Source organism: Candoia aspera, chromosome 10, assembly GCF_035149785.1.
Source record: "Candoia aspera isolate rCanAsp1 chromosome 10, rCanAsp1.hap2, whole genome shotgun sequence".
NCBI classification, from domain to species: Eukaryota; Metazoa; Chordata; class Lepidosauria; order Squamata; family Boidae; genus Candoia; species Candoia aspera.
The window spans coordinates 1,097,611-1,123,241 of record NC_086162.1 but is presented as its reverse complement, the minus strand read 5'-3'; the positions used below and the strand labels follow the sequence as shown (position 1 = coordinate 1,123,241).

The following is a 25,631-nucleotide window of genomic DNA, read 5'->3' as shown; positions in this document are numbered from 1 at the left end:
GTCAAACAGCCTTCAGGCTAAACCTTCATGTTTTAAACGGTGCCCTTGAAAGTGACCATCCAGCTGAATTCACCTACCTATCTGGCTCCATAATGAGTGCTATTGACTATATCATTGTCTCCAGGGCCTTTTTCCCTTATGCAAAGACCCTAGAGGTTATCCCTATGTTTAACAGCAATCACCTCCCAGTCCTGCTCCAGTTAAATATCTTCACTCAAGAAACACACACTGAGGATTGCTACTGATCCTTTCTAATGCCAGCCGGAAAAAAGCACTGCCAAGCCAAGTGGACTCCCCCCGCCCCCGCCATCTAGATCAAAGGGTAACTGAGCTACTGGCCTCAGATCACCTCCAGACCCTTCAGTCTGCCCTGACATCAGCTGAGTCCCCTGATGCACTCCTGGAAAACTGTAACACCCTCACCAAAGAGCTCCACCAGCACCTAACCCACAATAACAGTGCACCCTTGAGGCAACAACAGCACCATTCCAAGCCACGGTTTGACAAGGACTGTCTTAATGCCAGAGAACATCTTGCTGCCATTTACCAGGCTGATGTATCCAGTACTGCACCAGGAGCTGCACTGGACCTCTCCAGCAGAAGAGCTACTACAAACAACCACTGGCACTCCAGAAAAAGGAATCCACGAAAAGCAACTGGCACAACTCATTCAGGCAGTCAGATCCCAAGACTCAGCCTCCTTCTTTCAGAAACCCTACAGGGACATCTCTGTTGCAAATGGACTCTCTGGCCAAACTACAGAACTTCTGCCAATGTGGGCACCAGTGACAGTGGCAGAGATCAAGAACCTTGTTGCAGAGCTGAGACCAGGGAAGGCCCCAGCAGAAGACCTAAACCCTCCAGAGGCCATTAAAAACAACTTGGACTTCTGGGCCTCCACTCTGGCCTCACTTGTTGTCTGCATCGACATCTGTGGCCGAGTCCCCGAGGACTGGGGGCTTGCGATCATTGTCTCTATATATAAAAAAAGGAAAAAGAATAATCCTGCTAAGTACAGACCTCCTCAATACAATCAGAAAACTCTATGCAAGGCACCTACAGTGGAAATTCCAGGACTGGCTGGAACAGGAAAACATACTGCAGAGGAGCATGGTGTCTTTAGGGAAGGCCGATCCACCATTGATCAATGCCTAGTACTCCATCATCTTATCGAAAAATATTCCTCCTACAACTCAACCTCCCTTTATGCCACTTCAAAGCAGCATTTGATTCCATATCCTGAGCTGAATTGTGGGAAAAACTGGAGGCATCCTGGATTGACCAACATCTACTTCATTTAATACGTATGCTACATGAAGGTATCTCACTCAAAGTAAGATGTAACCCTAGGGCCATCTCACCAGTGCCACTGAAACTGAGAAAAGCGTTGAGCAAGGCTACATATTGGCCCCACTCTTACTCAATTTCTACATCAACTCCATGGTGGGCCATCTTCACAACACAAACTTTCACTCCCCAAAACTTGCTGGAAGACACATCTCTGTTCTACTCTATACAGATGATGCAACAATACTCTCAAGAACACCTATTGGCCTTAAAAAGCACTGAGCACACTAACACGGTACTGCAAGGAAGACCAGCTAGAACTCAGTTATCAGAAGTTAAAATCATGGCATTTGCCCAAAGGCCCAAGAATCACCCCTGGAGCATACATGGCCACAAGATTGAGCATGTCTCCTGTTTCCGATACCTGGGGGTAGTCCTTCATTCTGCTGATAGTAGGAAAGCCCACTGGGACTTTGTTGCTGAAAATGCACAGAGGAGCTCATCTACCACCCTTAAATTCCTTAAGACAAGAGGTGGCCACTTTGAGGTAGCACTCAAAGTATTTGAAGCCAAGCCAATACAACTGCTTTATGATGCCCAGCTGGGCCCCTTCTCCAATTCTGCACCATTAGAACTTGTACAATCCAAGTTTCTAAGATCATCCCTTCAAGTCCCAAAATGTGTCTCTAATGCCACCTTGAGACTAGAGACAGGTCATGAAAGTGGAGGCTAGGGTGTGGGTGACCATACTCAACTATTGGCTCAAACTATCCTTTTTTTCCTCTTGGCCTTGTCCCATTAACTATGAGTGATGATTATCAATCCACATGGAAACAGGCAGTGGCAACTAAAATCTCATCCTTGGGCTTCCCTCCAGATTTTCTACTCAGCATGGGATATGATCAGGCCAAGCACTCATTAAGCAGCATGTAGCAGACACAGAGCACCAACTGGACCTAGCCAGGACCCCAACCTTTACTGCTGGTGAAACCAACAAATATTCTGCTTCCCCTATGGCATACTTAACTAAACTCACAGTACCTAAACACTGGAGGGCCTTTACTCAGGCACGCTGTCATTCCCACTCCTCAGCTGTCCTGAAGGCCAATACAGGAAGATTCCTCATCAAGAGAGACAAGGCCCCTGTGACTCTGGTCACATAGAAACAATGGAGCATGTGCTTCTCCAGTGCCTTATCTTATATAGAGAGACATTTGTATTAGCCTTATCTCACCATTACTGCAGAAATACCCAGGGCACATAGGACAATTCTACACCTCCCTGCTGCTTTCAGGTACCAACCCTGCTACAACATACAGTGTTGCCAGGTTGTCTGCAGCAGCGCTTAAAATTTGTTGGATGATGACCTGTGCCATAAACTAGACTTAATGAGCGTCTAGTTCACCATACTAGAGTGTGCTGTAATTTGATAGATATAGTCTTCCCCATACTAATCTTTATGCTCCCCTATACTCATCTAATACTCCTACCCTCCCCTTTAGATCCCTTTTTTATATATACTTTCTGTTTTAAGACATACATTTTTATATCTTCTAGCTTTTCATGATTTTTTTTTAGATTTTGATCTATCTTCTATGCTTTTTAATTGACTGTACCCCACCCTCCTTATGCTGATCTATGACAGGTTTTAAGATTTGGTTTGATTTGATCTGATTGCTTTGTTATGGACAGACCTCTATTTTACAGGGTCTGGAGTCTTTTGAACAGACAAGATCTGTTCATAGTCCATGTTGGCTATTCTCAACAAGTCTTTGGCTCATCTGAAATTCTATAATGAGCAATGGTATGGGGAAATGGGCCAGGAGATCTCTTGAGAATCTTCTGTTATGTGCTGGAGACAATATTCACTGGCAAAGTAGCAATTTTGCCACTACATTTTGATTACATAATCTGGAATATTTTGGAAAAATGAGGGCCTGGGGACACACAGGTCACCCACCATGATAAACTGCTCTGAGTTGGAAACTATAAATTGTTATGACTCTGTGGGATGGAATGGCAAAGCGCCATTTGTTTGCTTTGATCTTAGCTAGAGGATACCCCGGTGTAGTGTCCAAATCTTTGGTCTCTGGTCAGCAGACACTAAGCAGTTTAATCTGCTATTGTAATGTCTGCCTGAAGCAGCTGAGAATAATTGTCTAGGAATTTGGCATGAGGTATCAGCCACCCATGGACTAATTCCTTTTTTAAAAAAATCCAGGACTGGTGGAGATCAGTAGTGAATTAATGTTAAATGCAGTGATGGACTGAAAATGAGGTCATGTGAGGTAGGCTGTACTGTCAGTAAAAAAACAGGATTAAGTATAAAGTTTGCCTTTTCTGGTAGGGAAATAGGACTTGAAACTGTTAAGTTTTTAGTCTGGAGGTTCTTCTGGCTTTGGCAGTGCTCCTGGGTCACTGGGTAGCGGCTATGGCTGCAGAGTGTCCAAGAGTGTCCCATCAGTGTCCACTCTGATTTGTCCCTCTTTCCACATGAAAAGAAACCACCCTATGATCATATTCAGGTTAAAATATGATTGGTTGTTAGGACTTCCTTTCATTTCCAATCAGTATACAGGTAGTCCTTGTTTAGTGACCACAACTGGGACTGGCAACTTGGTCTCTAAATGAAGCAGTCACTAACTGGAAAATTGCATGACCGCAACTGTGTTTACAATTTTACTTCAGCTTTCCTTTGCTTTACAGCGTCAGAAGGATACGACCCCGAACAGCTGGGTGAGCCAAAATGGTAGGGAAACTTGACTCAGAGCCTTGTTGTTTTCTTGCAGATGTTTCTTTGCCAGACTAGGCAACATCTTCAGTGCACTGAAGATGATGCCTAGTCTGGCAATGAAATGTCTGCAGTACAGCCTCCTTTTGCTCCATAACAAACTTCCCTGCTCAGACACATCCTGAACTAAGTCAGGAGTCAGAAGAGTGAAAAAGACTGCTGTCAGCTCAGCCTGAACCAGAGCAGTAGACCAGATCTGAAAGCAGATTGGGGTCTTTCTGCTGGCAATACAGATCAGCAAGTACACAGGATATATATTGTGAGGGCACTTTTGTTTCTTCTGAATTCAGTGAGTACCATTAGCCTTTCTGTAAATAGCTACGGAGTCCGTGGAACCCAGGAGAGGCATTCGGACTCCCTTCCTTCTTTCATACTTGTTGATCCAGTTGGTGGCCCACATGACCATAGACTCAGCAGGAGCCTAAAAAGGAAGGGGGCAGAGGGTGCTGGCTTTCCTTTCCTTCCAGTGACACCTCAGGCTACCAAGAAAAGTTATGCAGCAAAGATCTCCTTCAGAAATCCAGGCTTCATATAAAAACCACCCTTCCCTTTTCTCCCTCCGAGTTGAGCTTAAAGCTTCCTTTGTTTGCAAGACAGGCTTGACCTTTGGATGTTAAACAACACAACCCCCAGGTTCCATTTAAACTCTGGTTATTATCTTTACATTTGAATAAAACTAACTTAAAAGCTGAAGTGGCTTCGCTTTCTCTCCAGGCACTGAAGTGGGGTGACCAGAAGGTCAAACTAGGAATTAGCTCTCTTCCTCCCCTAAGACCCACTGCAGCCGCTTCTGCCTCCCTCCCCCCACCTTGATATATGTCCCTGGGGAACTGAGGGTGCTGAAAAGGCTGCAGAGGACTGCTGGGGACCCTTTGTGCCAAGATATCTGGGCAGTTTTCCCATCTGTTTCTAATCACTGAACAAATGTACATAATTGGAAAATTGTAATATAGGGCCAATAATATTCATGTTTGTCATTATTAAAGGTCACTGACAAACTTATTGCCCTTCTGAAGAGCATGGTGATTATAATCTCTCCTTAGAAATACTTGATGAACTCTTTTTGTGTAAAGATGTACTCAAGATTCTCAATTGGCAGCTTGTTCTTATTTCTAAAAATAGATGCCATACGTCTACTAAATCTGGACTGTATTCCATCAGCAGAGATAATCACTGCTGGAACTGTTTGTGCCACTGTGTATGAACCAACGTGGTCAGAAATTGTGATGCATTTCTCATTTGGGATCAGATTTCCTCTCTCAGGTGAGGATACAGGTAAAACTTCGAAGACCAGCACTTCTTGCTGATTAATATATACGGTAAGCAAGCTGGATGAGTCACATTTCTTCTACAATCACTAGGAGCATAATGTTGAGATTTTATGTCATCTGTTTTTTTGTGGTGAAGCAGGGTAACAAATTCAATGCTCCTGACTCTCTCTAATCAACTCCCTTGAGTCCACAATGCTCATTAGATGGAGTTGTCCCTCAGCTTCCTTAGAGTTTGTTTTGGGAGATAAAACAGAGGAGGATACAGTGGATGCTGCCCCAAGTATTAGGTCTGCGCAAAACACCGAAGGAGTGCTTCAAAGCTTTGATCAAATCCCTCCATCAAATGCAGCAAATCAAATCTCACTTTGCAGGCTTGGAAAGCACTTTGCAGATTTGATGGCTTTTCAGCTACCTCTAGTTTGGCACAAAGGTTGTAACTTCCATATATGGAGAATGATGGGTTTTCTAACAATGAATAGCTGGCCAATGAGATGTATCAACTTCTTAAATTCTGTACCTATCAGCACTCTTTTGGGGTACTCGACTAATATTGTTGTGGGCTTCATTCACCTTCCCAGATTGCCCGCCATCCCTTGCTATCTCTTCTCTCTCCCAAAGGCCTGTCCCCAGACCAGCATCCTGAGTTTTCAAACACCTGGAAGAATGCCACATAGAAGAAGGTTCTCCAACATTCTGGAATGTAGGATGTGGAGTAGTGGCATTAAGTACAGGAAGGCAAATCATGATTAAATGTGAAGACATTTCGTTTGACAATAGAACCAAGCCACCAATGATCCAGAGAGATATTGGGCTCCCATTCACTAGCTCTGTTCAAGCAGAGGCTTTAGCTTGAATTCCTGCAATGAGCAGGGGCTGGTTTCAGGAGCCTGACAGATTCTATGAGTCTAATTTGCCCAAGTATAAAATAAGTATGCAGGTTGTTCTGCTCTTTCAAGGTGGAGCAAAATTGCTGCTTTATCTCTATGTGCCAGGCTCTGCCTGCGATCCAGTAAAGACATAGACACTAGCGTAGGCTTAGGTTCTGGCTTTATTGAGGAACAGAGTGCATGCCTTTAGAAAGCCGAGAGTGAGGGGAGCGCGCCGGAACGGGATTTAAATAGCCCGCGCCGGTCAGCGCTCCACCCCACCTTATTCCAGGTGAGTCCCACGAGTCCCACCGGTTCCGTCCCTGTCAGGTGAGAGGTCGTTCAGCCCCCCTGCGCCCCGGGCGTCGCCTCGATCGCCTTCCTGAATGGTAACGATCCATTGCCGGGCGATCAGGCTCTTAATGCTTTGACGGCTCAGGCGCGCCTCTCTTGTTGTTAGTCAATTGCTTGTTGGCAACTTTGTATCGCTGTCTTCCACGCCGCCGGTCTCGGTTGTTACTAGTTTCCTGCACCTGTTGCTTTCCTTTGTGTTTCATAGTTGCCTTTGCCTTAATCTGCCAGGGACCCATTTCCCTGTATTGTCATGTGAGCCATTGCAATGTCACAAGCATCGCAACGGTGATCATGACATACTGCCCCCCTTTAGGAAATCGCCGAGGGTTTGGAGGGATAGGCAGTATGGAAGTTGCAGATCAGGTCGGGAGCCTGGATGTCGCGGGCAGCAACCCACTCAGGGTGTGGGAAGTGTTTCCATTTGACTAGGTACTGGAGGGAGCCCTGCAGCTTGCGGGAGTCTAGTACCTCCTTGACCTCGAAGTGTTGCTGTCCGTCTATCATCACTGGTGGGGGGGGCGTGCATGGGTGCCACTGGGAGGGTCACTTGCCGGCTTAAATAAGCTGCAGTGGAACACCGGGTGCAGCCACTTTAAATTATGGGGCAGGTCCAAGCGCACCGTGACTGGGTTCACGATTTGTGTCACTTGGAATGGCCCAATAAATTTGGGGGCCAGTTTCTTAGATGGTTGCGGTGATTTGATGAATCTGGTGGATAGGTAGACCAGGTCCCCTACCCGAAACATTGGTTGTTGGCGCTGGTGTTTGTCCACTTGCAGTTTGTATGTGGTTTGCACCTCTTTAAGCGTGTCCTTGATGACCGGCCAGGAATCTGCGAGTTTCGCACCCCAATCAAAAGCAGCCACTGCTGGGGATGGGGGCTGAGGTAGCTCAGGGATGGGGATGAACTCCCGACCCCACACCACCCCAAAGGGGGTTTGTCCCATGCTTTGATGTATTGCGTTGTTGTATGTGACCTCTGCAAATGGGAGTAGGTCCACCCAGTCATCCTGGTGGTAGTTTATATAGAAGCAGAGGAATTGCTCCAGTGTGGCATTAAGGATCTCTGTGGATCCATCTGTCTGGGGATGCCAGGAGGTTGACAGGGCTTGCTGGGTACCTATCAGTTTCAAAAAAGCCCGCCAAAACCTCGAGGTAAATTGTGTGCCCCTATCGGTCACCAAGCAGGAGGGGCAGCCATGGAGGTGGTACATGTGTACCAGGAAAAGTTTCGCCAGCTGTTGTGCTGACGGGATCGAGGTGCAGGGGATGAAATGGGCTTGTTTTGAGAAGTAGTCTTTGACTACCCAAATGACCGTTTTCTTTTGGCTAGGTGGTAAGTCCACAATGAAATCCATTGAGATCTCATCCCAAGGGTGGGAGGGTTCAGCCACGGGTTGCAGCAGCCCCTGGGGTTTGCCAGCTGGTCGCTTGGCCATTGCACACACCGGGCAGGACACCACATACATTTTGACGTCCTTCCTCATCGAGGGCCACCAAAACTATTGCCGAGTTAGGTGTAGGATTTTCAGGAACCCGAAGTGACCAGCCTGTTTGCTGTCATGTGATCTGCTAAGGATCATCGGTCTTTGTGAGTCAGGGACATATAATCTTCCCTCCGCCCATGTGAGGTCCTGTTCTATAGTTACTTTGTTAGGGTTGGTGAGGAGCCAGGTGTCAGATTTTATTGCTGTTATAAAATCTGCCTGTAGCCCACCTGGCATCTGTGGTTGGCTGCGCCTTGGGGCGGGTTGCGCCGGAGTTGCTTGCAAGGGGGGGGCAGGCTGTCCCCGAGCGCGTCCCCGGGTGACAGCTGCCAGACCCAGCTGGGAGTCAGAGAGCACAGTCCCGACGATGTCGGGGATAGGCTCCGCATCCTGGGGTAGTCGGGAGAGTGCATCTGCCAGGAAATTCTTTTTTCCTGGGATGAACTTCAGCTGGAATTTGAACTGGCTGAAGAACTGAGCCCAGCGTATCTGTTTGGGACTGAGGTGCCGGGGCGTACGGAGTGCCTCGAGATTGCGGTGGTTTGTCCAGACCTCAAATGGGCAAGTTGCCCCTTCCAAAAGGTGACGCCAAGCCTCCAGTGCTGCTTTAACTGCAAAGGCTTCCTTTTCCCACACATGCCAGCACCTCTCTGTCTCTGAAAATTTCCTAGAGAGATAGGCGCATGGCTTCAGGATTCCAGCGGAATCCTTTTGCAGTAGGATGGCCCCAATTGAGAAGTCAGAGGCATCTGCCTGCACCACAAAAGGCCGTTCAGGGTCCGGGTGGGACAGGATTGGCTCCACTGTGAACAGCGCTTTTAGCCTGTCAAAAGCAGTTTGACAGTTGGGAGTCCAATTAAGCACGGCTCCTGGGTTTTTGACCTTGCACGTCTCCCCGATGCCTTTGGTATTTAGTAAATCGGTTAAGGGCAGGGCAATTTCCACGAACCCCCTCGTGAAGGACCTATAGAAGTTCGTGAACCCAAGGAAGCTTTGAAGCTGGCGCCTGGTGCATGGGCATTCCCAGCTCAAAACTGCCTGAACCTTCGCAGGGTCCATCTCTATGCCCTTGTCAGTACCCTAAGTACTGTAATTCTGTACCCTAAGTAGTCCAATCGCGACTTGTGGAATTCGCACTTGGACAGCTTAGCGTAGAGTTTGGCTTTCTGGAGCTTAGTGAGAACTTGTCTCACTAATCTCTCGTGTTCCCTCTGAGTCCTTGTGTAGATTAGGACATCGTCTAGGTAAACTAGTACGCCCTTGAACAGATGTTCATGCAGCACCTCATTGATGAGTTGCATGAAGACCCCCGGGGCCCCCGCAAGACCGAAAGGCAGTACCTTGTACTGGAAGGAGCCCAAGGGACAGTTGAATGCCATTTTCCACTCGTCCCCCTCCCTGATGCGAATTCGGTAGTACGCTTTGCGGAGGTCAAGTTTGGAAAACACCCTTCCCTTTGACAAGTGTGCCAGCATGTCTTTTACGAGGGGAAGGGGGTATTTGTTGGATAAGGAGGCGGAATTTAATCCACGGTAATCTGTGCATAGTCTCAGGGTGCCATCCTTCTTTTCTCGGAATAGGACGGGTGCTCCAACCGGCGAGTTTGCCGGTTCGATGAAGCCCCTGGAGAGGTTTTTGTTGAAAAATTCTCACAGTGCTGCCAATTCCCTCTGGGTCATGGGGTAGATTTTGGGCTTGGGCAATGGGACGTCCGGGAGCAGTTCGATTGCACAGTCCGTCTTGCGATGGGGGGGTAATTGGTCCACCTCCTCTTCCCCGAATACTTCTGTGAAGTCCGAGTATTGCTCCGGCAGTCCTTCTGGGGGGGGGGGCATGGGTTTGGTCGACGATCTCTGCCCTCCCCACAGTCAGAGCGGAGGATTTCTCCTTTGTTGGTGCTTGGTAGACCCCATCCTTGAACGCTATAGAGCAGGTCCTCCAATTTATGCAAGAGTTGTGGTGTGCTAGCCAGGGGATCCCCAGCACCACTATGGGCTTCCCCACCAGGGTTACCACAAAGTCTATGGACTCCCTGTGGGTGCCCATTTTCAGGGTGACCTTTCTTGTACCCTGGGTGGCCAGTCCCCTCCCCCCTGCTGTAGAGCCATTGAGTTGTTGGAACACCAGCGGTTTAGGGAGGGGGGAGCAGGGCAGTTTTAGTGCGGTGACAATGTCTGGGTGGATTAGATTTCTGGAGCACCCAGAGTCCACCAGAGCTTCGACCATGATGGCTCTAGAGCCGTAAGTCAGTTTGATTTTCCCTGCCAGGATGGAGCAATCTTCACTCACCCTGGGGTTGTCACGCCCCTCTTTTACCACGTGCCTGGCAGCGCTGCTTAGGGCAGGTGGGAGGTGTTTCCCGCCGGCTGCTCCTGGGTGTCAACCACGTCCCCTGCAAGGTAGGTGTCCACTTCCTTGTCCGGGGTCACTAGCGCTCCTGTCAGCCATCTGGGAGTGTTGGGCGGCTTGTGCGGTGCCTTCTGTGTTGGTCTGGGTGGGCAATCTGTCATCCTGTCCTTGAAGCATTCAGTTGCCCAGTGGCCCGTCTTCCCACACCTGGCACATTGCCCACGGGCAAACCACCATTGTCACTCTGCATCCCAGGTCGGGCCCATCTGTGGGACTGGTCCTCTCCTGCTGGGAGGGGTTCTGTCGTTTGTGGTTGCTAGCATGAAGGTGCGCTGGGCGTGCTCAGCCTTTCCGGCCAGACAAACCCACCTGTATAGGGAGTCTGGGTCATCCCTATAGAGTGCCCATTGTAGCACCTCACGGTTGAGGCCATCCTTGAACATGTCGATCAAGGTGGCCTCAGACCATTCCGGGATTTTACCCGCTAGGACCTTGAACTCAAGAGCGTAGTCTGCCATCGCTTTTTTCCCTTGGCGAAGTCCTTTAAGGGTACTCTTGGCCCTTTCCTTTGCCAGGGGGTCTTCGAAGTATTGTTTGAGCGCGGCTAGGAAGTTGTGAAAAGTGGCCAGGGCTGGGGCTCCGGACTCTGACATCTGGACGTACCAGTCCGCAGCCCTGCCTTTGAGTTTTGTGGCCACTGCCGAGATTTTGGACGCTTCCGTCTCGAAGCAATGTCCATACTGGGCCATGTAGTTCCTGGCGTTTGTCAGGAAGAATGACAGGTTCATGGGGTCTCCATCAAATTTCACGGGGAAGTCCTTGGTGAATCCCCCAACTTGCGAGACCCCCACCTGTGGGTGGTTAGGGATGACCCCCACTGGGTTGGGACCATGAAGCCCTGCGAAAGAGTCCCGTTCTTGGCCCCTTCCTCTCGTGGTTGTCGATGGGGTGGGTAGGGTGCCCCGATCCCCTCTTGCCCCCTGTGCAGCAGCAGTCTTTGTGAGCTCGCTCACCACCGATGCCATGGACTGGAGCATGTGTTCCAGGGCTCGTACCTTGGCTTCCAGGGCTCTGACCCTGTCTGGTGTGACAGGGTCATCCGTCCTCGGTGCTGCCGGTTGCTGCCCGATCGGCAGTCCTGCGACTCCCCTCTTGGGCGTTTGGGGGTAGTGGAGTCTCCAGGTGGTGTAGGATGTCCCTGTCCAGGATCCTGCTCTGCCGTCCCACGTGAAGAGTTGTTGGCCCCTGACTTCGTCTTCCGTCGGGGCTCTCCAGTCCGGGCTGGAGCTCCATGTCTGGAACTGGGGTGCGGTGTGGGCAGGGAGGGAGCCCGTGTCCCATCTCGGGTGCGCCGACTAGCAGCTGTCGGGTCATCTTCCCCTCTTGCGTTGCATCCTTCGCACCTCCAGTGTGAAGCGCCGACTCCATGGCTGTCCCCGGTTCCGTCATCGCCGGGGTTTTCTCCCACAGAAAAAAAAAAAATTCCCGGTGGAGACTGGCGAGGTTTATTTTTGAGACTCTCAGCTTTATGTCAGGCTCTGCCTGCGATCCAGTAAAGACACAGATGCTAGCGTAGGCTTAGGTTCTGGCTTTATTGAGGAACAGAGTGCATGCCTTTAAAAAGCTGAGAGTGAGGGGAGCACGCCGGAATGGGATTTAAATAGCCCGCACCGGTCAGCGCTCCACCCCACCTTATTCCAGGTGAGTCCCACGAATCCCACCGGTTTCGTCCCTGTCAGGTGAGAGGTCGTTCAGCCCCCCTGCGCCCCGGGCATCGCCTTGATCGCCTTCCTGAACGGTAATGATTCATTGCCGGGCAATCAGGCTCTTAATACTTTGACAGCTCGGGCGCGCCTCTCTTGTTGTTTAGTCAATTGCTTGTTGGCAACTTTGTATCGCTGTCTTCCACGCCGCCGGTCTCAGTTGTTACTAGTTTCCTGCACCTGTTGTTTCCTTTGTGTTTCATAGTTGCCTTTGCCTTAATCTGCCAGGGACCCATTTCCCTGTATTGTCATGCAAGCTGTTGCGATGTCACAAGCATCGCAACGGTGATCATGACACTATGTCATTTGCTGGTGATGAAACTATGAGGAAAACACTCATCCCTCAAAGGTGAACACAACCCTCCTAGAGCAAACCTATGCTCAGTTTTGTCCCATGCTGTCTGGTCCAAGTTCTGACTGATTTTGTTGGCTCTCAGCCTCATCCTTGGAATGACAATCCAAGCACACATCTGACCTCTTGTCTTCGTTTTTCTTGAAGCACTGTGCAGTTTTTCTAACCCTAAACTGATATTTTAATGGAGTCTATAAATCATTCTAGCTCAGCAGCTTCCAGAACTCTGCCTGGACAGTCTTGGCATCCTAAACACTAATATAGAAATCACACTACTAAATCTTTAGTGAATCGCACAACTTCAGTTTTTCAGAGATTTGTCTCTTTGTATTGGATCCCAATAAACTTTCACATTACAATCTATGGTACAGTCAAAGCTACATGCCCAGTGAATTTTGCCCATTAAGTAGGTGCTACAGGAGTGGTACAGGCTTGCCTCTGGATAATTTGTTTTAATGAACAAAAGTGGAGTCTGAGATGTCCAAGCCTGACTTCCCTTCTACGCTATTCAGGACATATCAGCATGTTGCCATGGTGATCTTCTGCACATCAATATAACTCTCTGGTGACAGAGCTTCAGTATGAGCCACCTTTGTTAATACACCTTTAGTTTAAATATGGAGTAATAACAAACTTCCTCTTCCACCTGCTCCTCCTCCTTTAATGCCATCATTTTTCCAGTCACTCTAAAAACACTTTGTGCTTCATTTGGAACCTGCTTCTGAAGATACCCAGAGTGGACATGATGCCGGTCCACAGGGGATATCCTTGTGATGGACGGTGTTTGGATGGAGAAAGTTTCAAACTTTTCACATGTTGCACTGACTGTAATGAGGAAAAGTTGGACAGCATGAGGTCGAGGGGCAGCTCAGGTCATCATAGCAAATGACAATGTTTCCCTTGTCTGCCAACTGGAAATTTACTCAACTTGCATTTTGTGGACTGAGCATTATGAAGAATGTGCAGTCCATCAGACTTGGAATGCATCCTTCTGTATCACTTCATATTGCCACCCATAGTTTCTGGGATAGATGGGTAGCCATATAAATTGGATAAATAAATTAATTAATTATACAGGAATCCTCAGTTAACTAGTGAAAATGCACTCTCTGATAACTCCTGGTAGCATATACACATATGTATTGAATTGAAATCTTGTAATTTTTTGTTTAAACGTTTACAAAATCCGTGCTTTTGAGAAAAGTGTTAAGAACTGCTCTGTGTGCATCTGTTAGGGATGTGTGAAGATGTTGCCCTCTTTAGAAGGGCTTGGTGAGTCAGCATGCCCCCTGCTTCTAAATACTTCTAGGTTGCCTCACTTCACATTGCTTCGGGGTCCTCCTTTAGCATTTCCAGTTGCCAGCAGAAGGTGGTCTGTGCATGTTCAGTAGCTCATTGACAGCACTGGAAGAGGCCTCAGAAAGTATGGAAATTCCATGTTTTGTTTTGTTTTTAATAAAATGCTACCGTAAATAGAGATGCACATTATTATATTATTATCCCCTCAACATTAGAAGTATTACTGACTCTTAGAGAACATTTTCCATTCCTCATGCTTCCTTTCAGTAAATCTGACTGGCTCCTGTAGCAACCTTCAGCTTAAACTAACTTCCACTGGAAATACTTCATTTTCTGCTGCCTGAATTATTTTTTCTTCAATGTTAAGCCCAGATTTGCTTCATCAATTTGATCTTCCCATTTTTCTTCCTTTGTTCTCCAGTTATGTATCTTTGAGTCTCTTTATTTGAATACCACCCAACCACTTTATCCCCAGCTCATCCGTTATAGTTGTTTCGCTATTACACCTGATTCTTAGCTGCATCCTTCCAGCCATGCTTGGCTGCCTTCTATCCCTGACAGGGTATTCAGTGCCCTATTAGAGAAAGGAAAATGAATTCAGCACCAAGGATAGCTGCTGTGTGAAGAGTCTACTGGGAGTGTGCAGAAGGTGCAACACACTTTTGTTTCTCCTATTTTAATTTGCTCAAGCAAAAAAAAAAGATTGCTCAATTTGCTAAAGTGTTCTTAGGCAACTCACAATATAAAGCTTAATAATTAACCTGGATAATTGTCCCCATCTTCACGGATGCCCCGCTTTCATAAACAAAGGGCATATGGTTTGAGGGAATGGTCTTGTCCCAGCAGGACAACCCACTAACTGCTTCTCAATGGCAGGAATGCATAGCACCCTCAGCCTGCCCCACGCCCACGGCAAGCCTCTCTTTTCTTGCCATGAGTCAGAAGCGGTGTTTCTCAGGCATTCCCTCTCCTCTGCTTTACAGCTTGGTTGGCAAGGCCTCAGCTACAATTTAGTAGTCTGTGGTATGGTGGGGATGCCCCTCCCCACTAGTCACTGATTGCCCATCTCTGTGGTGATTTCATCCTGGGCTGCTGGGCTGCCTCCTTCAGAAGGGGCCTTCCCATGTGCCTTGTCCTGAAGTGCATCTCAGGCCTAATGTGGCTTCTTATGTACATGACAAGACCAGTACCATGGTTCCCTGCACATGTGGGGGAGTGGGGTTCCAGTGAAAAATTAAACAACAGCAGCTGGTGAGAGTTGGGTACACATGAAAGAGATCTATTAGGTTCACCAATGAAATTCTGGATTTATTATTATTATTATTATTATTATTATTATTATTAATGGACCAGGGAACCACTGAACCTCTTTCCCTCTTCTTTGTTTAAAGGGTCCACTCGGGTGCTGGTGAATTGCTGTGACAAAAGTGTTGCATAACAGGGAGAGTCGATAAGGGTAGCTCTGTAAAGGGAAGCCACTTGTCCACAGACAGCTTCCCATGGGAAGGAAAGCAACTGGCGCTTGCTGTTCTGGAAGAGGAAGGAGGGTGGAAGGAGCTGGGGAGGGGTTTGCTTGGAGGCTTCTGCAGTGAGTGTGTCTTATTCCTGAACTCCAGCATAAAGCACCATGAAGCACCATTGCTGCTCTCAGACCAGCACTCCAATGTAGACCACAAGGGAAAGGAAATCACAACCCTTCTTGCAAGGGAAGCAATGCCTTTCACGAGGGGGAGACACAGCCATAAAGAAGGCAAGCATCCCTACCCTGCAGTACATTGGATGAGGGGGAATAAGGCCAACCAAGAGGGAGACAGCAGGAGGCCCATCTCCGGCTCTCAGGATGTAAAGCAGAGCTGGCAGACCTCAGAAAACAAAGCAGCCAACCCTGCGCCTCTCCCTAGTCACCTCCTATTTTCATGGAATTATAGATTAGCCTGTAAAGGTTGGAAGGTACCTTTGAAATCACCGAATTCAACCCCTGCCCAGAACAGGAATCCACTACTGTAGCTTGTCCAATAGAGAAGAAGAAGAGTCCATGACCTCTGAGGCAGTTGGTTCCATTGCTGAATACCTCTCACTGGTAAGAAATTCTTCCTCATGTCCAACCAAAATCTACTTCTTTGTCATTTAAGCCCACTCTTTCTTCTCCAATCTTCTGGGACAGCTCTAAACAATTCTGCCCTACACAACCATCCTTCAGGTCCTTGAAGACAGGTCTCATGTGTCCCCACAGTGTTTTCTTCTCAGGCCAAACATTCTCAACACCTCCCACCATTCCTCACCGTTGGCTTCCTTCGTTACCTTCTTCAAGTGTGGTGTTCAGAGAGGGATGCAATATTCTAAGAGACCAGGGGATTTCTTGTTTGTGTTGTCCTAAGAGAATAGAGAGCAGAGAGTTGGTAATCAAGTGCTTTGCCTGTTTGGTCCTCATCAGGGGTGGCTGCAGGCATCACGGGAAGCACCTTCTCCAAGTAAGACTGGCAGCTGCTGGTGGGCTTTCCAGAGCACGATCTCAGGGCGCTTTTGTCTGTGGGTGCCGTAGCTGTATTTCTCTGGGAGTGCCATTGTTTGTTTGTTTATATTTCAAATTTTGTCACCGCCCATCTCCCCCAAAGGGAGATTATTATTTGTCTTTGGAGCTCATGGGGTGTGTGAGGGCCTTTCCTTTTGGCTTTCATTGCTGGTGATATTGTATACCACCTAGAGTTGCCTTGTTTGAGATGGGAGGCCATATAAATGTGAGCAATAAAAAAAATAAACAAAACAAAACAAAGGCTCCCTCAAGGCACTTGTCCCAGCAGTCTGGCAGGGGAAGGCAGCAAGGTCAGAGGCTGACAGGGCTCTACCGTTGCATTTCAAAGTGGCAAACAGAATAATTTCAGTTTCAGCTGTTCTTTCTTTTCACCTTTTTTTCTTGGAGGACTAAGAATACACATGCTTTGGGTTCCTGCAGCATGACATGCTGAATGGGGTTAGTGTAGCCCTCTATTTGACTGGGTGTAATGGTTGCCTATTCTAAAACATCATCAGACTCATAAGTAGGAATTCAAAGATATCTGATTTATTAAAGAACACCATGCAGGATCACAGAGAAAGCTGAGAATGATGAAAGTGCACCAAATTCAAACTAAAAATCCTCGGTGCAAATGAATCCCTCCCCCCATAGAATCTTCTCAAGTCCACAATCCCAGGTGCTCCTAACGGTTTCTGATGGTCTGCAGGAAAAATCCTTGAGCAGAGAAAATAACCCAAACACATTCCATTGTCCTGATTTCACATACAGAGCTTGGTACAAGGTCTCACAGCAGCTCCCTCCCAAACAGAAATGTGCGTCAGCGCCATGGCATGTGAAACGTTACGATGTATAAACTACCTTGAAACAGTGAACATGACACTGGGTTTGTTTGGGGACAGATTTAACCCTGTTCAATAATATCCCTCATTAATCCAAGTTAGAATGTTTTGGGAACTGGGCCATAGTACAAAGCCACCTCTGCCTGGGGAATTTTCTTTATGGGACTAGCACACACACCCCCCCCCAATAGTAGTACTGAAATATAAATAAATGAACAAATTCCTGCTGAAAGAGAGCTAGCTTCATTCAGTTCTAGTACACAAGAAATCATTTCAATTAATGTACAATAGATTTTTAATTTCAGTTTAAAAAAAGTAATGTCCATATTGCAAAGAGGATCAAAAGCAGTAAGACTTGCAGATTTAAGAAATGGCTGATGATGGAGATTAATCATAATCTTGATAAACTTGATTCTTTCCAGAACAGTTTTTTGACAGTCATCCAAGTGATGTACAATTAGCCAATAAAAAGCTTCACTAACAAATGCAGAATTCCCAAGGACCTGGATAGCAACTTGCAAGTAAAAAAGGCATTTCAAGCACTTAAAAGGGTCACTAAATCAGCACTTGCTACCTTCGTTTCATCTGCAAATAAAATATTGCTTGTTGCACCTGGGAAAACTCTGTACAAAAACATCCTCAACTATGAGGGAAATCTGTTCCATGCTGAAGAGATGAAGAGGCTGAAACCAGAGTGAATGTTCAATCTCCTGTGTCTTTCTATGAAGAAAGGTGTTGGCACCTCTTCCTCTGGCTAACTGCCTTTCCTCATCTCAGAGTTTACTTTATTGTTTTCACTATTTCGCTCTGCCACTCAAACTCACAAAAGTGTCTGCCACTTTTGATTATACAGACTTTTCGGGTGGGAACAATGAACAACATATATGCTCCTTCCTGCTTAATATGAAAAGTCTAGAGTGATCGTGACTACACAAAAGAATTCGGAAGCTGGAAAATAAAATATTCAACTGAACCTACTTGATTCCACTCACAAAACATTCACTAGATTTAAAAGAAAACTATATACAAATAAAAGCAGGTTAAATTTAATGATAACCTGTATAACAGCAACAACACAAAACCGTTATCGGCTAAACATCATGTACATGTACCATGTGATGCTGCAGAGTATTCTGGCCTCTTTCACTGCTGGGGAGGGGACTTAGGATCCGAGTCACCCCTCCCCCCAGCACATTTCAAATTTCACTGCTACTGGACCAGCCAACCATTAGATCTCTCCCGGCTTTGCTGCTGCTTTTGAACTTTATTCCTTGGCAGTCCCACCCGTCTAGCCTAGATGAGGCTGCAGGTGGAACGGCCACAAATGAGCACAAACTGCAAAATCGGTGGACTTCAACTTGAGGGAGAGCCTATTGTCACCGAGGAAGGAAGGAAGGAAGGAAGGAAGGAAGGAAGGAAGGAAGGAAGGAAGGAAGGAAGGAAGGAAGGAAGGAAGGAAGGAAGGAAGGAAGGAAGGAAGGAGGGGGCCATGTCAGTCAAACACTCTCATGATGTAAAGTTGCAGGTAGCCACAAACTACGGCTTGCTTCTGGCTCTTACCTTGTTCCATCAGCCCTGCTGAATCTGCCACCAATCCTGCCATATCGGCAGCAGTATATTATAAATAATAGCAGTGTGCAGATCTCCCCCATTCAACTTGAATGAATCAGTCTGATTATAACTTTGATTTAAATCAGTGATTTGATTTGTGGTAATTTGGAAAGATCATTGAATTAATTTGAGGTCGTCTAGTTTAATTCAACTTGGAAATCCAATCACATCAGTTTCAAATCAGATCTATGAATCGAAGCTTTAGCCAGCCCTAATAAACAGATCCCTTTCAGGTTGAGCCCTTACTTTGATGATGGTGTGTAAGGAACAAGGCTGCAGTTTCTGCCCTCATGCAAAAGGATTCCAGAGTGCCTGGTAGCTGCAACACGCAGTCACCACTGCAGGTTTACAACCTGAACATTCTCACCCAAAAAGGAAAGCCCCATTTCTTAATGTTACCCAACTGTTCTAATGACCAGTTGCACAGGGCTGGAGTGGATCCATCTCTCTCTCTATCTATCATCTATCCATCATCTATCTATATCTATCTATCTATCTATCTATCTATCTATCTATCTATCTATCTATCTATCTATCATCTATCATCTATCATCTATCATCTATCATCTATCATCTATCATCTATCATCTATCTCCATCCATCCATCCATCCATCCATCCTTCTGCTACTACCACCAAGTGTGTTATGTGCTGATTCGCTGGTTTCTTTATGCATTCACTGGCTTATATTTAGCACATCGAAAAGAAAAAAAGAGAACGTCAGCAAATGTTGATGAGGGAAACTGCATGAAGGGACTTGCTGATCAACAACCTTCATGGAAATAATCTGAGAAAAGCCTCTTGCTGCTCTCCCTGCTCCTCTCTCAACCATCTCAAGGGGCTCAGCAAGAGCCGCTTTGCCCTCGTGAAGCACAGCCAAGACTGGAGACCAGGCCTCGCCCTGCTTTCCCTCACTCTCTGCTTCACTGGCATGACGCAGACAGGATTCGGCCACGTCCACTGGCGATAGCACAGCTTCCCATACAAAAGAGGGGCAGGATAAGTAGCATGGGCTCTGCAGTACACTTGGGGCATGGGCCCCGAACCCCAGGCTGCATTGCCTCTGTCTCAGTGAACTCCACACTGGAACTTGTGGCAGCCAGCCCAATAGCCTGAGCCTTTCTCTGCTCAGGCCTCACGGCTTGGGCACCTGCGGGTGTCACCCTCTGCAGTTCCACAGGGGAGCCTGTGCAGTGGTGCCCCTGCTTCCCCAGCCACACGGGATGGTTGTTGCCAGTTGCAGTGGCAACACTAACAGCGCAGTCCCAGCTGCTGCACTTCAGAGCCAGCAACACTTCTGCTGTAGGAGGTCTTGTTCTTTTGCTGGCTGCTTGGTGCAGGTAAAGCTGCCTCCAATGTGAGGTGGACAAAGGAAACATGCACCCATTCCTCTGCTGTGCTCAAGCCAGATTTGAAGGCAAGACCATTCAGGTGAAGCAGGAAGGCTGACAACCTCATTCAGGTGACAGGTGCTCAGTGCTGGAAGTCCTGGCAAATCCAGCATGCCTCATTAGCATGTGAATTAGCATGTAAATTGAGTTGTCCCACAATGCAACTCAGAGGAAGCTGTTTGTTGCCACTCCCACTTCCTCTTTCTCTCTTCTTTCTTCTTCAGGGAGAAGCAAGCATGCTGCTCTGCTCTCCATTCATCAGGGCCATGTGCTCAGGCCTTGATGAAGGCTTCTGCCCCTTTCTTCCACCTTGGCAGCAAATAGGGCTGAGGGTTTAGGGCAAAACTAAGTATTTAGAAAGAAAAGAAGAACAAAGGAACTTCATCTTTTCCACCAAGATGGATGTAACAGAAGCAACAATAAAGTCAGTAAAACTCGTTTTACTTATCTTAACCTAATCTGTCTAAGCGTGTGATTCTTTATGCTTGGGAGGGCTGAGTGTGTAAGATCGATAACCTGTATTTCTCTGGCATGCTCATTAAAGCTATCTAAGATAATATTCTTTTTCTGTGGACAGCTTCGCAGCTGTGTTAAGCTCTGCTCCATTTCAGTGGTTCCAGCAGGCCACTAAATTGGCTTCACTCAGAACTCTCACCATTTCCAAAGCTGGTTCAAGAAAGCTTTCTCCTGGTGACAGCTGTTGATTTCTTTCTTAATCAGGGTTAGCCATTTTCACTCCTCCCAATCCCTACTTCTTACTGGCTCAAGTTGATGGGGTCAGGCATTTCGTCTCCACCAGTGCCTGGTTCTTCTCTCCACTTCTGGTTTAACTGAGCATAAGCAAGGCAGGAGGTCCAGCTTCCCAAGGACCTGGACAGACAGAGATTGCAGTCTCCGGCAAAGAACTGAGGATGTGCTTGGCCCTCTGGCTTAACTATAGATGACCCACAGCCCATGAAATGCTTTTCACATGGCTGTGCAGTTTGATGTGGTCTTGCAGCTGCAAGGAGAGAGTCAGTCAGGGTTACAGAAGGTCAGCCTTTTTATCACAAGTGATTCATCTCCCTCGAACTGAATCTTTAATGCCTGTTTCCTGCCATAACTGTATTTTTCAGGCAATGGGGAAATTGTATACTTCAGGCAATTACAGGAAATACACCACAGGGATCGGCAAGACTAGTGTCTAGCTTCCCACTTCCCATGAGAGGAAGGCCCAGCAGCAGGTGCTCTATCCTTGTGTGCCTGGGGGGAAGAAGCAGAATGGGGATCTCCAATTAGCCCTCTTTTAGACAAAAATTAGGCAGAAGGGTAGGGAAAGAGGGGACACCAAGTAAACCCTGAACGCTCTCTGCCCTTATTTCCCAGTCCCCTGGGCTGAAGGGGCTTCACACCCCTTTCCCAAATAGCCCACGGGTTATCTGGGCTCTGTGGGAGCTACGGGTGAACCGCTTCTACCTTGAGTGGCTGGAAAAGGAGTGCAATGATGCACCAATTGGTTTGATTTTTAAAAGCGGAGGGAAAGAGGGAAAGGTTTCAAAGCAGCATTCTTCTGTTTAAAGGTGAGCGTTCTAACCGTTGTGCTAGTACAGCATTCATAAGTCATAAATTCCTAGGTTCGTAGAACTGCAGTGGATGGGACCACAAGGATCAACTAGTCCAGCCTCTGCAGTGTGACATTGGAAAGCAAACGGGCAGCAGGAAGGGATTTTTTAAGCTGCTTGTTGTCCTGCATTTTGATGCTTTAACTGTACGAGCAAGTGCACACCCACACCCACCAAGATCTGTGCCCACAGGAAGGAAGGCAAGAAGCAACTGCTCTCTTGGAACAGGAAGATGGGTGTGCCCAGCAGCAGGTGGGAGGATATGGGCTGCAGTCCAGAGGGAATACCTGGCAGGCAACTACCCAAGCACCTCTGTCCCAGCAGGAGTTTCTGAAACTGCTTCAGAGTCCAGCCGGCTTGAGTTCAGGACAAGTGCAGCTTAAATGGTCCCTGCAGATGGACACCCCTAGTCAACAAGAGGGGTTTCATCTTGCAGCTAAGCTTTGTTTCAGCAACACAGTTTCCATGGACTCTAAGTTGTTAATGTACCCTTGGTAATTTTTTGGCACTGGCTGGCAGCTTGTTCAGTTCTGCCTCCTGCTTTGAACCTGATACTTGGCACCTGGTTCAGTGTGGATTGCAGCAGAGCCCTGAGAAAGAGATCCAGACACTTGGGCTTGATGGATCTAAGCATCCAGAAGAGAGGGGATTAGCTGGTGATTTATCAAGCCCATGCTGGGATAATTCATTCTTCCTGGAAATCTTTTGGAGGGTTCTTTCATCAGTCTTGCCTGTTGGCCTTTTGCAGTCCTGTCACTTTCATGAAGTATCTAAAGAATGTGGATTAAATTCATTTTTGTCATATTCCCCCAAAGGAATAGTTACATAAGCTTTAAATGTGCTGAGTTCTATTCCACATTTGAATTATAAGTTGCTAAACATCTATGGCTCAGTCCTGGGGAAGCCACCCCCCAACCCCAAGATTTCCATCGCCAGAGACAAAAGAACAGGCAAGGCCCTGAAGGAAGGTGAACATATTCTGCATTCCGAATCTATCCCTGTGGATTCCAAGGGTGTAGATTTCATCCTGGAAGGGGCTGACTTTCAGAATCAGTTTGTGGATCTAAAACAGTATTATAAGGATGGCTTCTTAAAGTGCCCCAGACCACTCACTCCTCTAGGTTTCATGAACACAACCAAATGAAGATTTGACTGATTGGTACCCAACATCACTGTCTGTTTCACTGGAATGTTGCTGATACCAGATTTCTGTCATGTGATCCCAGGCATCTGGAGTGGGACTCGGCTACACCCAAATAAATCCTGACCAGCAAATTTCACAACAGCCAGGCTCTAAATGCTTTGAATAGTTCCTCCCTTTCCATTTTTCATTGTCCCTTGCAGAATTTATAACAATCCCGTTCAGATCAAAGCTCCTTGGAATATGCTCTGACAACCTGAAGTTTTCTGCTACATAAAGTGCCATTCCCCTGGCTATGCAACCGAAGGAAGGGCTCTTGTTCAGAAGAATCCCCCATGGGAGCCGCAGGGACGTCTCCTCGCTGACTCCTGGGAGGGCAGAGTACAGATGACATCAGACAATGTTCCGGCAGCTCTGGCAGAAATCCATGGTAGATCTGCCGTCCTTTCCCACCCTTCTTCTAGCCATCCCTGAGGAAGAAACAGACAGAACGGCTGTAGGAGAAATTGTCTTTGTTAGGGTTAATATCAGAGCATCTCTGCAGCTGTGGCATTTCGTCTGTGCAAAATCATACCCACTGCAGATTTGAGATCTGTGAAAACATCACCTTTAGAGGGAGATGAGGAAAAACTCTAACCTTAATGAATCAGTGTCTGAACTAAGGAGTCATTTATATCTATTCTTTTCCTCACTTTGCCATGCAATTTTCCAGTTAAAAATGTGCATGAAAATTCCCATACGAGGTCAAGTGTGTACAAAAATAGGCATCTTCGTGAAAATAAGGTACAAAAAAGGATTATTATATTGCAGTTGAGTGGCTAATAAATTCAAACAAACAAACAAATAAATACATAAATGTTTTTAGAGATTATTGCTGTTAGGCAAAATTGGATTCAGGGCTCTTCCCCATGACTGACCTGAAGTGCTGTCTCCCATCCTGGAAGCGGTAAAAAAAATGCTGACAAAATTTGCTACCACCATTGGCAATCCCTATCCTGACATGGTTACAGGGTTGTCAAAAGTCAGGTGCTTTTCTGCGGGGGAGAGGCAAATTAAGGAAAGAGATGGTTGGGTTTCCCATTTTTGTTGTTCTCCCTTCCCACCAAGTGTCACCATCCACCAACCCTTCTCCTTAATGTGAGATGGTTGGCCGAATAAACATTACTTAATTGAGATGGAGACGCCCAGCAGGTGGGTTCCCCTTCCCTTCAGCCTTTGTGGAGGCTGCAGGTAGCTGATCTCCAGCTTGGGGGCGGGGAGCAGAAAAACAGCGATGCCCTCAAGGTCCCCAAGTCCCTGATCCCTTGGAAGAGGCCCGGCAGGAAACCAGTAAACTCCCCCCAACCTTTTCTAACTGTTACGACTATCAAGCATGGGAGGGGAGTCCTACCATACCATGAACCCCCACACACGTGTATCAGCTGGAAGTTAAGCTGGAAGTGCTCTTGTGAAAAGACACTAAACCTGTGTTTAAAAACAGTCCAACTAACAGCTCCAGGGGGTTGGGGGAGTACTCTATCTCCTATTCAGCCCAGAGTTCTCCCCTGAGGCATAAACGACCAGGATCCAATTATCCTACTTTGGACACATTTTGCAAAGACCCAGCTCTGTGGAGAAGGCTCTGATGCTGGAAAAGGTGAAAGGAAAGAGAAGAAGAGGACAACCAGCAGTGGGTGGATGGACTGTTACAGAGCAATGGGGGCACCATTGGAAGACCTGAAGGGGCAGAATGGGGACAGATCCTCCTGGAGGAAATCTATGTGGTCACCAAGAGTCGACAGTGACTCTTGGTGACTGTAATCAATCAATAAGTGCAAACACCCACCTCCCTTTGAGAGTCCATAATGCTGGGAAAGGTGGGTGGAAAGAGAAGACGAGGATAACCAGCCGCCAGAGGGATGGACTCAGTTACAGTGGCAATGAGTGCACCATTGGAAGAGCTGAAGGACCAGGTTAGGGACAGATGACCATGGAGAAAATCTATGTGGTCCCTAGGAGTCAATGCCAACTAGATGGCACATGTTCAACCTATCTCCTATCACACCCCGGACCCCACCCCCCACCTGTCAGTTATTAATTCAGGCTATTTTTAAGCACGGTTTTACAGGTCTTTTGGAGATTGCTAAACTTGTGCTTAGAAATCACCTAGGTAACCTCTAACAGGGTGATGGGCATATGTGCAGTTCTGTTGGTATCTTCTTCCACCACATTGTACTGGGGGAGCTGGGATGACCCCATCTTTGAGTGGGGGAGAGCCCAGTTTGATAGAACCAGACTCTCTGGTTGCCCAACTGGAATAGACTCAGCGACCAGCCCCAACCAAGGGAGAAAATGTGCCCTTACCAGCCAGCCAGACCACTGACCTAATGACTGGTGAAGCACATCAGTCAAAGTGATGCCACTGCTTATGGGGGGAAACACAAAGCAGCAAAGGATGACCAAGCTTCCTCACGTGGGACAGTGGCAACTTCATAAGCTGTGGCAAAAGAGGTTGTTAGGGAACATTTGTGCCACAGTTGGTTGCAAATGGGAAAGGCCCTAAAAATGTGAGTGGATTTTGTTATCACAATCACAAGCTTGTGTGGAAATGTGATTAAAAAAAAATTAGGCTGTAAAAAATAGAAATTGAGATAAATTTGAATTAACAAATTCATCTTTTTCCATATAAAGAAATACTGTCTTACTGACAATAAGATCTGTGCAACAATGAAACCG

The 25,631-nt window shown here is 47.1% G+C and overlaps 1 protein-coding gene across 1 annotated transcript in view; it reads right to left on the bottom strand.

The window, feature by feature from the left end:
• Positions 1–2,854: 2,854 nt before the first annotated feature.
• Positions 2,855–25,631, bottom strand: part of GNL2 (G protein nucleolar 2) — a 329,965-nt gene continuing 307,188 nt past the window's right edge. Inside the window, exon 17 of the mRNA XM_063311704.1 lies at positions 2,855–2,873. The gene's annotated coding sequence lies outside the window, so the exon portion shown is untranslated. The remainder of the gene's footprint in view (positions 2,874–25,631) is intronic.